The sequence below is a fragment of the Bidens hawaiensis genome, unplaced genomic scaffold, assembly GCF_021521415.1.
Source record: "Bidens hawaiensis isolate Kalapana, Puna unplaced genomic scaffold, B.hawaiensis_p1.1 tig00028801_1, whole genome shotgun sequence".
Lineage (NCBI taxonomy): Eukaryota > Viridiplantae > Streptophyta > Magnoliopsida > Asterales > Asteraceae > Bidens > Bidens hawaiensis.
This window is the reverse complement of record NW_027494730.1, coordinates 1-14501: the sequence shown is the minus strand read 5'-3', so window position 1 is coordinate 14501 and position 14501 is coordinate 1. Positions and strand designations below refer to the sequence as shown.

Here is a 14501-nt window from a genome sequence, read left to right as displayed (position 1 = left end):
CAGAACCGTACCTAACCAGTACTGTTACCGATGGTACCAAGAATACCAATCCCGAAAAACTTAAAAAGTGGGTTTCGAATTAGTAAAAAATACACGATACAGGTACGGTAACAGTTTGATACCAGCATCCGATGCTATTTACTCATTGACAGTGAATTTAAAAGATTCTAAAGATATTTTGTGGCACAAAAGTTGACAGATTTCACATGCATAAAAGGTTGGGTTGAATTAAAGAATGGCAGTCCGTACAGTTTGGGTCCAATCACCAATGTTGGAGATCACTGGGTCACCGCCCATTTCTGAATCAATACTACAAAACAGGGCCCATGTCCCTCATGTCCATAAATATACTCTTTATTTATGATCAATTGTTTGTGTGTAAAAGAGTACATAATGATAAATGTTAGATGGGTGAGTATTGTACTTTAAAAAATGATTTGATATACCAATGTAGTGAGCGGGGTGTAAACGAGCCGAGCTGATCATGAAATGTTAAAGAGCGTGAAACTAGCCGAACTTTAAAGATCGTTTAATTATCGAGTCCGAGCTTGAACCCTGGGTATTTTTAAGTTTTTACCCTATTTGTACTTCTACGTATTAATTTTACATTGCATGGTCGAATTCGAGCTGAACTTTGGCTCGTTTAAGATACTACACGAGCTCGAGACGAACTTAGGCTCGCTTAAGGTTTTTCTCAAAATATATAAAAATAATTAGGAGCATATATATTAATTAGTAAATAATAAACATGTCGAGCTCGAGCCAAGCCCGAGCTTATAAGACAACTCACAATCCAGACTCGAGATTTAGAGAAAGAACTCAAAACAAGCCAAGCTCTAGACTCGACTCAGCTCATTTACATATTGAACTTTAAACTAAATAGTAATGTATTTAATTTTATACCAAGTTGGGTATGAAGAAATTACTCCATTTCTTCATTTCCATTTTTATGTTAAACCTAATACATTTAATTATATTTTAGAACGAAAGTCTAACTCTATTTATAAATTATTACGTCCTATTTGATAACGAGGAGACTTGAACCCTCAACCTTTAAAAGCCTATTACTTTTATGTGTTGTTTTGAAAGAGCACCCCAAATGAATTTGATATGTTGTTTACTAACTCACCTTGTCTTTGCTATCAATATATTTCCTATGGGTAGTTAATCCGATAATTCACGATCAATTCATTCAACATTTCTTTTTATACAAATACAATTATTTTTTAAAACAACAACTTTCTTTTATTTATGCCATCGCATTCCTCAAATTAGAGAACCTCGTTGCCCCACTCTGATCAGACAAAAACAGTTACATAGTCGTTTTATATATTAAGTTTAAAACATCAGTAAGTAATTAATGAATGTTTACACCATACAACCTTCTATATATATAGCCTATAAGCATTCCATATTCTCTCCCCATTGTCCTCCTTTCTCTAGCATCCTAAGCCTCCATCACTTCTTGAATATCTTCTCTGTTTTCCTACAAATCCAATCTTATTATTATTATTATTAATTACCTTCAAATTCCCAACTCAACTACACATTTTTTCATAAATCCAACAAAATCCCCTGTTTTCCTCTGTTTTTTGTCACTCATGTTCGATTTACGATCCTCAATGTTCAAAATTAATGTCTCAAATTCTTAGAGAACTGTTTGTTTCTGGGTGTATGATCAATTCCACATTTTGGAGAAGAACCCATTTAGTTCAATCTTTCTCTGTTGTCTTCCTCTACTGGTTTTATTCAATTTCATAATTATTCATTCCCCTGTTTTCTGATCTCTAAATTATCCGATAAATTGTGTTATTTTAAACTAATTAATCAAATTGAAGCTTAATTCACCATCTGGGTCTTGTTAATTTCATCTCAAAATCTTTAATTTCAAATTTATTGAAAAAAGTTGCTATTTTTTTTATATTCCTCTGTTTTTCTATCTATAAATTATCCAATATATAAGATTAAAATTAGTTAATTAATCAAATAAAATCTTAATTCTCCATCCGGGTCCTCTTAATTTCATCTCAAAATCTTTAATTTCAGTTTTATTTCATTTCAAGATTATTCATTCCTCTGTTTTCGATATACGGATTATCCGACACAATCTTATTTTGAACTAATTAATCACATTTAAGCTTAATTCACCATCTGGGTCATATTAATTTCCCTTTTTAAATCTTCAGTTTCAATTTTCTTGAAAAATTTGCTATTTTTGGTAATTTCATAATTTAAAGACTCTGCATTCCTCTGCTTCCAATCTATAAAATATGCAATATATAATATTATAATTAGTTAAGTAATAAAATTAAAGTTTAATTCACCATCTGGGTCCTTTTATTTCATCTCAAAATCTTCAAATTTAACTTTCTTGAAAAATTTGATATTTTTATTTTAGTTTTTTTGGTATTTTTAGTATTTTTGGATTCTTACTGTGGTGCAACGATGTCGTCGGGTGGTTTGGATCTTCAAGAAGAGATTAACAAGAGGGAAAGAAGAATGTTATCGAATAGAGAATCGGCAAGGCGGTCAAGAATGAGGAAGCAAAAGCATTTGAATGACCTCATGAGATCAGCTGAGTCAACTCAGGAGTGAGAATGACCGACTCATGAATAGTATTAGTATGACCACTCAGCATTATTTAAGTTTGGAGGCTGAGAACTCGGTCCTAATGGCTCAAGTGACCGAGCTCAGCCACAAGCTGCGGTCTCTCGAGGAGATCATCGCGTTTATGGAACAACCCATTGATGTTGGAGGTTGTTTTTCTGGTGGTGGCGCGGATGTGAGTGACTCACTGAGTTATGTTTATGGTTGGCAACATGTATTGGCTTCTAAAGATATGATTATGTACTGAATTGAATAAAGTTTGAATGCATGGGTGAAATTGGTAATATTACTAAAGTTGACTAGTATGGTAATATTATTAAAAAATAATTATTTGGTGTTCAATTTCTATTGTGGTTTGAATTATGTTGCATGATCCTATAATAGGATGATTATGGAATGTTGATGGTGACTGGCTTATTTTAATGTGTTTTTCTAATTTATGATGTTCATAAAATAATATTAGACACAATTACGAAGTTAGTACTTGACGTTTCTCTAAAGTAATAAGATTGGGTACTAAAGTTTAAAATGTATGGGTGTTAAGGTTTTAACTTTGTAACAATGTTAGGTATTAACTTTAACTTCCGTTAAAACTTAAAAGTTAACGGAATTTGCGTCTACTCGTCACCATAACGCTCGGATTTTAACAACGCCTGATTTTTACCGACCGAATAAACATCGTTTTAAATACTTTAATTTTTTTATATGTGAATCTTTTTTATATGTTAATTCAATAAATTTATAGTTTGGGCTTTATTAAGATACCTTTACTAACGTAACCAATACCTACCGAATACGCGTTAATATATAGTAAAGGTAACTTAATAAAGCACAAAATATAAATTTGTTGAATTAGTATATAAAAAGATTCACATACAAAAAAAATGAAAATATTTATAACATGTTTATTCGTTCAGTAAAAATCAAAAATCGGCGTTGTTAAAATCCGAGCGTTGAAGCCTAAGCATTGGTAAACCCGAGCGTTACAACGACGAATTGACACAAATTTTGTTAACATTTAACGGAAGCTAAAGTTAGTACCTAACATTGTTACAAAATTAAAACCTTAGTACCCATATTTGCAGTTTTTAAACCTTAGTACCCAATCTTGTTACTTTAGAAAAACGTCAGGGACTAACTTCGCAATTGTGTCATAATATTATAATAAAGTTTTATATAACGTGCAAAGTGTAAAATAGTGTACACGCCTTTAATATTTAGTTGGTGGCATGTCATAAATAATGTCGTATGAAAAAAATTGCTTATCATATCTTTTAGTTGATGGTTATTAACAATCTTAAATGAAAAGATATTGCTAAATGTTATCAAGTGTTTCTTATAATATTTCTCTGTCTAAATGCCTTTCGTGTTCTTTGATTGTTGTTATTAAAGAATGGGCAGGAGCCCATTATACTACTGTTCTGATTAAATACTCTTGAAATCGTTGTCATTTGATCCCCTTGGCTATGACGTCGACAAGTTAAACGAATTAGACTGGTTTTTGAACCAAATTTTCAATTTTTATTTTGCACCGGTTCAACACAAGATGAGTTGAAAACTGGTTGGTTCAATTAGGTCATGCATCAAAAACCAATTTGCAGTTGATAGTTTGATTTTAGGTCTTTAGATTTTCATTAATGACTTATTCGATTAGGGAATGGGTGATCTAGTTAATTTAAATAATGCATGTTCTAGTTGTGTGAAAATCCTAGAATCAAACTCGTTTCATTTTTCGCATATAAAAGTTAACAAAATGTTAATTTATAAATAAGATGAGAGAACAAATAATATAACATTTATAAAAAAAATCGATATAATATATAAATATTAATTTTTAGTTAATTCTATTTGATTATTTATACAAATATAATTATAACTTAACTATAATGTTTACATCCAAATTACCTTTTTAGGACTAAACTATAATAATAATAATAATAATAATAATAATAATAATAATAATAATAATAATAATAATTGCCGTATTTAACTATTTAAGGCAAGTTGTAGCACGTGCAGAAACATAACAAGCCAGGGAATCTTTAAAGAATCATAGGATTCTCTTCTTTTTATTATTTAGTGAAAATATGTAAAATAAAAACAATATTCGTTAAAAGTGTATAAATAATTACCAAACTTCTGACGTGGGCTGCTTTAAACGTGCATGTGAGACAGTGAGACGATGGTGCATAGATAATTAAATATTTAAATACAAACACTTAAACAAACTCTATATTATACTAGACGTGTGTCCGTATAATGCAACGGAAAACATAGACTTGGTAATCACGTAACAAGTTTATGGGTGTCGATTGTTTGGTTTGAAACCGTAAAACCATTCAAACCAGTCATTTGTTTGATTTCAAGGTTGATTTTTTTTCTTAAGCTTGGCCAGCCATTTTCAATTTTCAATGGGATGACAAAAAAACCGGTACTAACAGTTTAGTTCATGGTTTAACTTGAAAACCATCAAAACCATACCGCAAACATCCCTACGCAAAAATGTTATTTTCTTTAACTAAAAAACAAACTATAACAATACCATACTCAGATTTAAGAGAAAAATATGCCCGTTTTTATGGTACAATTTTTTTAAAAAAAATATTAACGTATGAAAATTTATAAACGTTTAAAAATTATGGGAAAAATTGGGTTAAAAGTGAAAATATAAATAAAACATAATTGAAAGATGAAGGGTAATAATTGTACTATATATTAAATTTACAAAAATTGATTATACATGTGGGAGGAAAAAATGTACTATTTTAAAACAAATTAAAGAACAAGAATTTTGATGTTATAATGATCCTTTTGTCCTTGTTTATATTTATACTATGTGCTTCATTACTTGTAACTCTTTTAATCCAAACGTCTTAATTTACTCTTAAGTGGGGTATTATATATAATATAGATGTATGACATATTAACATTATAGTACTATACTCATATATAAACACGTATAAATGTATAGGCTATCCAACTGAATATTTTTACACAATAATAACTAATGGATTGTGCCATGAATTACCACCATTTCCACTCATAAACAAAATGTTATGAAGCTGTGTTATATGACATACTGACATGTAACTAGTATGATTCGACGAGTTAGTGTTTTGGGTAAATGGGTCTCGGTCATAAACATGTCAACACGCCAATGACACGACTAAAACGCGTTTAAACCTGTTCAACCACTTGATCCATCTATGACGTGCATAACACATCTAACTTATTGAGTTAAATAGGTTTATAGAGCGACATAATATGTTTGTAACACGTACATAGTTTTATAGTGTTATAGCAAATCAAATATAGGTTTTAAAATTTGATAACTCTTATTTTAGCGTGTTAAGATTGTCCGACACTTTAATGAAATTTCATCCGCCAAACCACACCACCACCATCATCTTTGGGCGTCAAGCCCTTAACGCCCTCCCACACTTTAGCTGTGTGAGCGTCTGAGGTCAACTTCTCTCATCAATCACATGCAACCAACACCTACAATCATTTATTTTTATTCTTTTTTCTTGTATTTAAGTATTAATTACATCACAACGTGATAGATAAATAATAGGCTAGTTAAAGTTTATTATCTATGTGACTGGGTGTTATGTATCTTTTAGTTAACCATAACATATGATCTAATTGTATCTTATTATTTTTATTATTTAGTTATGAAATAAATTATATTAAATACATGCTACATTTAAAATTAACAAAGACACAATTTTAAAAATCACAAACATCATTGTAATACATATGTTTTTTTAAATATCCACCCACATTTACAATTTTATAAAGTATAAACTATATATCAACAAAACCATAATCTTTATGATTGAAAGACAAATCTACCGTATTCAATCAACAATATACAACTTGTTTGTTGGTGGGAAAGTTGGGTGGTTGGTGGGCTGTTCTTTCTACTTGACATTCTGCTTTGGACATGATTAAACATTGAAAGATATGTCACAATATATATTATAATTTAAAGGTTCCTTAAATTTAATGTCACGGTCAATCAACATATGTTTGAGATGAAATGGAAACTCTTGTACATGGAAATTTTTGTTAGTTTACTTCATGTGCAGTGGAGGGCTATAAAATGGGGATGTTTTTTAATGCGTGACGTCATGTCAGCAAATGAACGATTTTTATTTTAGGGGTGTGGTGGTGTCGTAGCCCAAAATCCCCCCCCCCCCCCCCTCTCAAGGCTTGCCAATGGTCCAGTTAATAAAATAATAGTATTCTTCTAACCCTTCACCGGCGACAAATTCATGTCGCCCCCTGGGGGGGGATGTCACCTTACAAATACAATCTACACACAAACTGGTTCTGGACCCGACCCAGCGGTTCCTACCGGGAATCGGTCCCAACCTACAGGTTTCTCCCTAGAACCGTACCCGAAACCAGAATCGACACAACCCCACCAGAACCGGTTCCACCAATACCCGGCCCTACCCAAAACCCGGTCAAATCCCCGACCACAATCGGAATCAGTTCCTACCCGACCTGGTTCTTGACTTTTGTTGACCATACTCGAAATTGGTTCCTAAAATTAAATTACCTGGTTTTTACACATTTAGTAAAAACTGAAAATAAAAAAGCATGAACCGGCCCAATTCAATTTTATAACACCTTAAGTCCAAACTCTAACCCAAACTCATACATATATCCAAATCCAAATTAGCCCATCACAATCCCACATTTACTTTATTTCCAACCCTACCCTCAAATTAACATGCCATCAACAACTCTGACCAAGGGCATTCTCGGAAACCCTATAAATACTCCTCTCAAATCTTTCTCTAAAAATTATCTGTTCTTCAATTGCACCTATCCTAAAAGGTTAATTGCAATTACAAGACTGTTATGGTTTTTATTTTTGTAAGTTTTTTTTCCTATAGAAATTATTTGATCTTATTTATAATAAAATGATCCAATTACAATAGAGAGGCAGGTAAGCGGGCAGTAAGCGGGCAACAAGCTGCGCTGCCACTCCTTTTAAATGGCAAAACCGATTCTACTGAAAACAAAGTTATCGTTCTTTGGCGTCGATGAGTTATTGTGCACGACCCACTTAGCTCTTTTCAGAAACGTAGCACCGGGGGCAGAGACTTAAAATGTATCAAAAGCAATTTAGGGTTTGTTTTGTATAAAAATTGGAGATTAAATACGAAGTGATCGGTTGGTATTGTAGGTTTAAGTTTTTGGAAAAAAAAAAAAGGAAATCAAAATCACCAAATAAGGGTGTTAATCAATACACACAATCTTCAATTCTACATATTTCATCTACCCGAGCAAAGATTTTAAATGTTAAATTGATTGGACTGCTTATTGTACTATCTTCGTCACTCCATCTTTTCTTAATCTTATTGTATAAGATAAACAAAATAAAATACTAGACGAATGACCTACATAGGTTGCAAAAGTCGCTAGGCGGATCTTAGGCGGCCGACTGGGGAGTTGGGTGTACTCGAGTACTCGCCTACTCGGACACGATAAATATAAAGAAAATTAATTTTTCGATATTATATATATGTCAAATACCATAAGTTTACTAATATTTATAACAAAATAGATGAATATCAATATAAATAAGAGAAATACATTCTTAAATAATAAATTATTCTAAAAATTGCTAATCATTAATTTAAAAAATGATATTCATTCTTTAATATTATAGAAATACGAATTATGTTTTGTTTTTTTAAATCAAAATCGAAGTTTACTGACTAAATGCGATTCTGGCTGAGGTTGAACACATTTGATCAGTTCTTAGTAACTAGGCGGAGGTAAAGAAAGTCGTCTCGATGACATAACTTGTAGCGAGTAATCGGAGAGTACTCGGCCTTGTAAACATACTTTTACAACACTTGGCTACATGTACACATTTTATAAATTCAACAAAAAATGTTAAAACCGTCAGAACTTTGACGTTGGTTCGTTTTGGCATTACAAACAAATGTACCGGATGAAAAAATTAATCACACTTGTGGAGTAGCCGAGTAGGGTCATAACTCATATGAGGACTAACCTTACCTTATTTCAGTTTAACGGGCTCTTTTTAACTTTTTTATAGTCGACTTTTGACTGCTGACCTTTTATAGTTGATTTCGACTTGTTGGTCCCTTATGTTGACCATAATCCATGTCTGACTGCAACTGAAAGCAGTTGACATTGACCAAAATTCATGTTTGCTACTTCTTCTACCTTATATGGTTGTAGTGTCTGTTTTGTATATATATATATATAAATATGAAGATTAAATTACAAGCATTCAATTGTCATCCAGCGGTTAGGATATCTGGCTTTCACCCAGGAGACTCGGGTTCGATTCTCGGCAATGGAACCTTTTTTTTAATTATGTTCTTAAGCTTTTCATTTTGCTCTCCATTTTTATAAAATAACTTATCAATAGTCCTAACTCACATACCACATACCTAATAATATTCAACATAATATCCTAAAGTTATAAAATAAGTTAAATACCATAAAACAATATCACAAAGTCAGATTAACTTACAGTTACACGTAATCCTATGTTCCCGACGGATGAACCTTGCCCAATTTCTCGTAAGGTCTGTTTGGATTCTTTTGGTGACCATGCGGTGCATTGCAAAGAATTGCCTGGCTTTAAATACAGACATGATCTGGTTAGGGATGTTCTGTGTGATGTTCTTAAACGGGCAGGGATTTCTGCTAAAAAGGAGGCCCCAGTTAACTTTCTCACGGATCCTATTGAAGGGAGGTCTACTTTACGACCAGCTGATATTCTTGTGTTCGGGTGGGCAGGGGGAAACACGCCTGTGTGGATCTTACAGGAGTGTCTCCTCTTGTTGGGCTCAGGGACCATGGGTTTGTTGTGGGTCAGGCTGCGTTGAAGGCTGAATCGGGCAAAGTTGTTAAACACGAGAAAGCTTGTTTAGATAATCAACATGTCTTTCTACCATTTGCCTTTGATACATTTGGTTTTCTGGCTCCAGAGGCTGGTGAAATTTTTGAGTAGGGTTCAGCGCGTCGTACACGGAACCTCTTCAGCTTCTAGGTCCCAAAGCTTCGTTTTTAGCAGATTGGCTTTGCTGTTCAAAAGGGGGTTGCGGCGCAGCTTGTTGCCCGTTTGCCTGCCACTTTATTGTAATCGTTTTATAGTAATCCTCTACTAATCATACTCTTCGTTAATGAGTTTCGATGAGAGTAATCACCCACGTGATCTGAATTTAAGAATAAAATTTGGTTTAACTGAGCATAAAAATACTAGAACTGGCAAACATTGTTTGAATAGAACTTATAAATAACTTATACCAAAGTATTAATATTAGAACGAAATAAAATAGGTCATATGTAACACTAAATTTGTTTTATATGTAGAATTTTTAAACAGAAAGAGTAGCTGCATATTTTTTCTCTAACTCTAAAATACAAAATTATATTTGTGTAACGCTAATACGTCATTCGTAATAGTGGCAGAACATATAATACTGAACTAATTAATAAAACAATAGTATATTTAATATTTTATAAATTGTCACTGGATTTCATAATATCTTCAGATCAAATCCGACATTAAAATCTGTTTTCTTTTAACTAAAAGAGTGAATTAAGTTCATCATGTCGGTTCAGTTTATCCCACATCGGAAAAAATATAAACCTAGAGTTGCTTGAAATAGCCCAACTGGGAATCAACGGCTGTCCCTTCGGGGACATCCGATGAAATTGTAACGATACAGAGCCTGCGTAAGGATGACACGCACAAATCAAGAAATGGTTTAAATTTTTTTCGTTCTCGTTTCCTCATCTTCGCACAAACCGTAAGTTTTTTGATCTTCTCGAGTCTGCGGTTTTGAGTTTATTATCTTCTCGGTCTTTTACGCTGAAACCCCGACAGTTTACAGGTGTGGTTAATGTTGGCAACGGTAATCTTGAATCAGCATTTGTAACACATGTAAACGAACCGAACCTTCGGTAAAAAAACCGTTCGACGGGAAGTTCGTTTATGTTTGTTTATTTATGAAACGAACGAGCATATGTTGAATATAACTATTGTTGTGTTTTTCATTGACATATGTTGATGGAAAAGATATTAAAAAAAACATCTTGCATTATGTTGAAAATTATGCATATGAAAAACATATGAAGATGAAAAATCGGTGAAACAAACAGAGAACAAGCCAGGTTGGATTGAAACCCGTTCGGTTTGGTCAACAAGAGTCAAAACCGGTTTATGATCGATTTCGGTTTGGGTTGAAACCGGTTTCTTGACCAGGTTACCATCGGTTTCGGTTCGGTTTGGAACCGGGTTTGGTGGAGAAAATTACAAAAACGGTTCCGAACCTACGGTTTCAATCGGGATTCGGGTCCAAACCGGTTTATACATAATCGGTTCCAAACCGGTTCGGTTTCGGTTTAATTTTCCGGTCTATTCGGTTAATCGGTTTATTGGCCACCTCTAGGTTTAAACATGTAATTAAATAAAGCACAACATTGTTTTTCAAAAGGAAAATAAAAATAAAAGAAACTAAACAGTTTATCCCACATCGATACAGAGATGAATATTGGAACGATACAGAGAAAATTAGCATATGGCCCCTGCGCAAGGATGACACGCACAAATTGAGAAATGGTCCAAATTTTTTTTCACAATCCTTTTCTCTACTCAAGTGTCTGATTTTGCTTTTTAGTACATTTTCTTTTAATTGCACATTTTAAACTCAATTTGAACTTCAAATTTTAAAGATGGTTTTATCAAGCAATCTGCAAGTTATGGTGATGCCAAATTTATGAAATTTTAAGAATTAACATTATTGTTTGTCAGGTTATATTAATGAAATTTTAATCTTGATTTAATAAGTTTGGTGAACCAAAGAGTAGTAACATTGATGTTCTAAGCTCCTATTATATGAATATATCCTATTGTGTATGTATTTATGATGTTTGATTGTATGTGACAAATATAAATACTTCACAGATATATAAATGCAGCAATTATCTTGCATTTTGTATATCATTTAGATCATGTTTAGTTGTTTACCACTTACCAGTTACATTGGCAAACAAGCGTGCCTACACGTATGTCTGATTGTATGTGACATATAAACGCATCTACATGTATGTTACATCTATATTTATTGATTTTCATGCTTCATAAAACAATATCACTAGACGGAGACTTAACTTGCACCAACCATATCAAATTGTTAAAAGCTCGAAGAGAAAACGAATGACTTTAGAAGTCTCCACTTGGAAAACCAAAAAAGTCATGAACTCCTTATAGACACGTCCTTAGTAAGGAGCATGATGTTACACGAACTACACGAAACACTAGTCATAACTAATGTCACATTACAAAAATAACTATAAGACGTTCGCCTGTTTTATCGACTAACATCAAAGCAGCTCCTTTGTTACCTAGGTTGGGTCATTACTCATTACTAATTAGATTCATTGTTCAAAAATACAAAAGACCAAGCAAAGCTAATCCTTACAAAAAAAATAAATATAACTCCTACAACAATTGTCATTTTCCACAGATAACACAGACTAAAATTTGATGACAAGTTCAGGAAAGATAACTTAGATTGAAGCAATTAGCTTTAGATATTTGAACACCACATTTTATATTTAGTCATTGTGGACATGTATATGATGATTTCCATTGTCGTCCAGCGGTTACGATATCTGGCTTTCACCCAGGAGACCCGGGTTCGATTCTCGGCAATGGAAACCTTTTTTTGTTTTTTGACAGTTTTTTATGTTTTGAAAGTTCTCATTTTTACCTCTTGAAATTTTCAAGGTCTGAAATTAGCCAAAATAGCCTATATATCTAGTAGTGTAAACAAGCCAAGTTGAGATCCCAGCAGAGCCCAGTTGGTCCCCGCAAGACTCACCTTGAACAGGGACGTCTGCGCAAAGGCCATCTGCTCCCGCAGGACCCACCATGCTCAGAGAACCTTACGCGCAGTACGCAAGCTGTACACGCAGGGAAAGCCTCCCAATGGTGAAGTACCCCGCCTGTTCCCGCAGTTGCGGATACAAGCCATCAGGGAAGGCTACCCGCCAGACAGCAGGGCTACACGCACAAGACAATAGATACTTCAGTAGTCACATGAAGGAATGAGCAAGGCGGGAACAATCCCGCCAAAATGAGCCAGTCCGTATGATTCTGAAAGATCTTCTGTACTATACCTACCAAGGTATGGATAGGACAGACAATCTGACCAGAACAGCCCATGAGCCAATCACAGGGTGACAGCTCACCGACAACAGTACGAGGAGGAGCACCCTCTAGTACTGTTTGTCACTATTAGCCGCTGCCTACTCACCAACCCTTACTGCGGGGCGTGCGCAGCCTACAGTTGGTGGAATAGTGTTACTGTTGGCCGTAACCTACTCACCAACCAGCATGGCCTGCGTATAATCCACAGTAGGTGGGACGTGCATAATCTACAGTTGGTGGAATAGTGCAGCCGACTTTGTTACTGTTGGCCGTAACCTATCCACCAACCAGTATGGCCTGTGCATAGTCCACTGTTGGTAGAACAGGAATACTATTCAGCCGGCTGTACCTTCTAGGAAACCTACATTCGGCTATAAATACTCCAACATCTTGGAATGGTAAGATCATCTGCTATCCTGTTATCTAGCAATCTCTTAATATACACTTATATTCAGAGCAATCTAGTCTGATTCTCACGCCGGAGGGTGGTCACAAGGAGGAACCCCCCCCCTTCTCAGTGACGAGCTTACGGTGTTTGTTTTGCAAGGTCCCCTGAAGAACAACCGTCTCTGTTGGACCTCATTCTCGTGGGAAACATTACTTAACCCCCAGATTATCTATAATCTGTCCAGGGTTCACTTAGTGTTTCTTCATTGGCGCCATCCGTGCATAAAAGCTAGAACTAATTTTTTTTTCGAATTTTCTGAAGAAATGGTTAACGTTACTCCGGTCCAAAGGCCAGTAACCGACCAAGAAACCCCGGTAACAACCCCAGCAACTGGGGGGAACACCGGCGGTTATACAATCCTTACGAACACTACCCCGACTACCCAAGCCGGAGCAAGTGCAGTAAATATTCCACTGGGGTTCACCGATACCCAGCTGGAAAAACGAACGAGGGTCCCTCGCCAAACACTAGATCAAGTGAAGGCGTGGGCCGAAGCACGTCAGAAAGAGTTCCAAGCTGAATTGGACGAACGCTTGCGTTCAGTTCAACAGGCTGACGAATTCGGCAGTACTCGCCAACACCTCATTATGAACAGCGAGGGCTAGTACTCGGACGACGAGAGGGAGGAGTCCGATACCGACGCAAACCCTCGCCATAAGGCGAAAGGGAAGCGTAAGGAAACGTACTCCCCAGCCAAAAAGGAATTTTGGGGAAGCCTTTAAACCAACAAATGCGGAGAGAAACCCGCGTGACTTCTCCAAAACCTTTAGACCAACTGCTACGAATGCAGGAAAGTCAAAATTTGCAAGGGACATTGCGGAAGCAATTGCCCCGAGAAGTGCCAAACAAATGTCCAACATTGGCACTTATGATGGTCTATCCGACCCAGACGACCATTTGAACAGGTTCATTGCAGGGGCTACCGTCAGTAACTGGACGGAACCCACGTGGTGTTACATGTTCCAGATGACTCTGGTCGGAGCAGCCAGGGCATGGTTCGATCGTTTACCGGTCCACCACATATATGACTGGGCGGACTTTCAGAACAAGTTCAGCCAGCACTTCAGCCAGCAGAGGACAAGGAGAACAACGTTAGGACCGCCCGGCAGAACAAAAAGAGGCGGCTAGGTATTTGGCAGTCAAGGGTAAACTTTGACACCTCATCCAGCTCTCGCCCTCCTTGTTGGCGGAAGGGACAACAGACACCCTTCAAACCGAAAACACCGGTGG

The 14501-nt window shown here is 35.3% G+C and overlaps 2 non-coding genes and 1 pseudogene across 2 annotated transcripts; all 3 read left to right on the top strand.

The window, feature by feature from the left end:
- The first annotated feature begins 10298 nt into the window (after positions 1–10298).
- LOC143577780 (U6 spliceosomal RNA) lies at positions 10299–10386 on the top strand (annotated as a pseudogene).
- A 748-nt stretch (positions 10387–11134) lies between these two features.
- LOC143577779 (U6 spliceosomal RNA) lies at positions 11135–11242 on the top strand. The gene has a single exon (XR_013143168.1). It is a non-coding gene; the product is annotated as a U6 spliceosomal RNA (small nuclear RNA).
- A 1016-nt stretch (positions 11243–12258) lies between these two features.
- TRNAE-UUC (transfer RNA glutamic acid (anticodon UUC)) lies at positions 12259–12330 on the top strand. Its single transcript has one exon. It is a non-coding gene; the product is annotated as a tRNA-Glu (tRNA).
- Positions 12331–14501: the final 2171 nt, after the last annotated feature.